The sequence below is a fragment of the Pinus tabuliformis genome, chromosome 3_1 (genome assembly GCF_031772625.1).
Source record: "Pinus tabuliformis cultivar Carrire ecotype Pingquan chromosome 3_1, CPIR1, whole genome shotgun sequence".
NCBI lineage: Eukaryota > Viridiplantae > Streptophyta > Pinopsida > Pinales > Pinaceae > Pinus > Pinus tabuliformis.
The window spans coordinates 728,690,062-728,693,660 of record NC_142301.1 but is presented as its reverse complement, the minus strand read 5'-3'; positions in this window follow the sequence as shown (position 1 = coordinate 728,693,660).

The window sequence follows — 3,599 nt, the reverse complement described above, 5'->3', positions numbered from 1 at the left end:
ACCACATGCACAACACAACATTGGTGTGGCCATGGGGTCCCAATCACATGCATAGGCCTGCTTCCATGCAGTTATGACATAAAAACTCGAGTTATGTGCCAATGATTCCGAATATCTGAACCAAATTTTCATAATAGCCTCCATACCACTGCTTGGAACTACCTATAACTTTCCAGAAACATAAACAAGATGATGACAAGGCCAACAAAACAAAAATCAAGAAAGAAATCAACCAAGACATGTCAAATCCATGATAGACATTTTGTGAAACATATGGCAAACATGAAAGCTATAGGTCATTAATGCATATCTGATCATAGGGATCTGAAATTCATCTTAAAATGACCAAGAAGGCTCCAAGCCCTCTCTAACTAGTTTCAATAACACTTGTTATCCCATGCATTCATTAACCATTCAATAACTTATCATCTCATGAAAGAGATCCATAGTAAGATAACTTCATTTAATCAAGCATATAACAAGCATATAACCATAATAGAAACCATACGAAATCAACCATAATATCACCATAATAACTAGTATAAGTGTTCATAGGTCATAACAAGACAATAACTCTTATTAACATATAAAAATTCCAACTAAGTCAAGGACTTCCACGTACCACCCGACCATAGGTTTGGTTGAACCAAATCTCTCTTTTAACCAATCTTCCCCACACCATATTCCAAACATGAATGTGAGATCTCATGGGATAAACCAAGACAAAACCAGCCATGGCTTCCAACGGCCAAACCACCTCAACCCTTAACCACAGTGATCTCATATATACGGTCTAGAAATCACTAACGTCAACCATATCGATCTCTACCCAAGTTTTCCAGGGCTCTAGGAACTAGTAACTCAACCCACAGCTAAATCAAGGCTCCAGATTGTTTGCTCCAACTCATAGCTCCAAGTTCTAATAACTCAACCCACAAGGCTCCATAGCGTTTGTCTAAACCTGCAGGATTTAAGAACTAGTAACTCAACCCAAGTTGTTCCAGGGCCCTAGAGCATTTGTTCCAACCCACAACCATAAGGAACCTGAGAACCAATAAATAAATAAAAATAAGTGGGAAAACCCGCAACGCCATGGCTATCCAGGAAATGGAATGGAAAAGTTGAAACTCCTGCCAATCCAGTAAAATCTCCATGCTAATGACAACACATAACCAAGGAACCACATGCATATACCATGCATCCAAAAATCAGCAAGGAAATTACACATGCAACATGTTACCTACAAAGTATCCATGTTCTAGTTGTTGATCCAATTGTCTCCTCACGCTTCCATTTTTTCCTTTGGTTTCTTTCTCTAATCCAAGTGAAATCTAGAGTGTTCCAAGCATGCTCCAAGAATTCTTTGAGTGTGTAAGAGTATGAGAAAATCAGAGTGTGCTCAGCTCAAAACTGTCAAAAAGATGTAAAAAGCTAGCAATTGATTCTATGATGCCTTTTTAACATTCTTTTTCTTTTTTTTTTTCCTTTATTTTTCCTTTTCTTCATTGTCCTATATTTTTCCTCTAATTTCCCTTGCATGCAAATTTGTGTCTCTTCACCTTCATTTTCTCCTATTCTTCTTTATTTTCATAATTAAATTGTAACGACCCTGGTTAAAAAATTCATTTAAAAATATATAAGACCATGATCATGAAACATGTATTCCAAGCTGAATGTTGGGAAAAACATCCTAGAGGACGTTCATTTCGGTTATTATGGCGAAAGGAAATTGAAAAAGGAAATGGCAAAGGCTTTGGAAAGGAAAAGTGGCAATTTTCTCACATTTATTTATGAAAATAATGGAAATTAGGAGAAAAAGAAGGTGAAAGGTCACAAGTTGCATGTGAGGAGGAATTTGAAGGAAAATAATGGAAAATGAAAAAAATAGATGCCTCATTAATAAAAAGGATTTTGAGGATTAGTGGGTAAGTTTTTCTCAAGTTTTGCATTGGATCAAGAAAGGAAAAGAAGGCAAGAGGAAGGAAGGAGCAAGCAAGGAAGAGTAAGATCAAGTAGCTATAGTAGGATTATTTGCAGGTATTGATTTACATGTGTTATTTCTTTGTTATATATGGCATGCATGGTATTGAATGTGGTTTCTTGTTGTTATGGCATGTGTTTTTCTAGGTGTGACATTGTTTTCAACCTAACCTTACCATTTCTAGATAGCCATGGTCTGATGGCATTCTCACGTTTTGGTTGAGCTAGATTGCCGTATGGATTCGAAGCTAAGTGAGGTGGATCTTCGAAAGAAAGAACATGTGGTCTAGTGATCCTTGAACTAGACTTTGGATTGTGGTAAATCCATTGGCCTAGTGACCCTTGAACCAGACTGTGGGTTGCAGTAAATCCAGGTTTTGTGTGCCTCAGTGGGCTTAGGAATCCTTGCCGATGAATGGTGGGATATACAATAAATCCTGGAGATGGTTGCCCTTAATTGGGCCTACAAATCCTTGTCGGTGAATGGTGGGATATATGGTAAAGCCTAGAGGGTAGAGTCTCGATTTAGAGCCTAGTGATCCCTAAATCAGACTATGGATTGCGGTAAATCCTGAGAGACTAGGAGACAAGAAAATTCCTCATGGTGTAGGTGGAGAAATCTGTGGCATCCATTCTTGTTTTGGCCTAGTGATCTGTTGGAGATCATGGTAAATCCGATTATTACATGTTTATTGTGTTGGCCTAGTGCTCCGAGATGGATTACGGTAAGGGCTGGTTTATATTAATGAGGGAGAGGTGGTTTAGCCTTGGGATGCCCTGGTTGGTTCTTTTGGTTTGAGTTCCACATTCATGCTTGGAATATGCCATGGGGGTGAATAGCTGAAGAGAGATTTGGCTTAGCCATTCTATGGTCGGGTGGAATGTGGTAGTCCCATACTGGGTTGGCTTTTACATTCATTGATAAGAGGTTCTTTCCTTGGCATCTAATGTGTAAATGTACCAGTTTATATGTGGATTCTATGGTTGATGTATCCTTCATATTTTTGTTGTTATTATACTGGTTATAAGCATGTATTATTCACAATGATGATGTATGGCTCTCCTCATGTTTTTTATTTGTAAATGAATGAACAATGTATATATGACCTAATAGATGAAAATGTAGCTAATGATATAAGGGAACAAAGCTTCTTAGTAATTCTCAGATAAGCATGAGAGCCCTATGCTTAAGTCTGTTGTTTACTCTTGTAGATTACATATTTGTGATATGTTTTACGAAATGGATGTCATGGTTAGGATGGGTCTAGTCAAATCCTTGTTCAAGTAATTTCATTTGTATCATTATTCCATTGTTATATTTCATATCTGAAGGTATCATTTAGTTCTGGGTAGTGACCTGGGCTCTGGGCCTAAAAAAGCGGCTCAAATCCTGGGGACGCAGACACAACACTGGGCAGAAAAGTCCCTGGATGCTGGCACACCATGCTGTGGGAGTGTCCAGAGCCCTCTGGATGCATGCATGCCCATATCAAGGGAGCGCCCGAGAATTTAATGGTCTAAAACTTTAGTGGGACCTAGGGGTTGGTTACTTGTGAGGTTGGGATGGTTCTTGGGAGTCCTATTACTAATGTGGAAGGTTTGTATGGTTTTTTTCCATC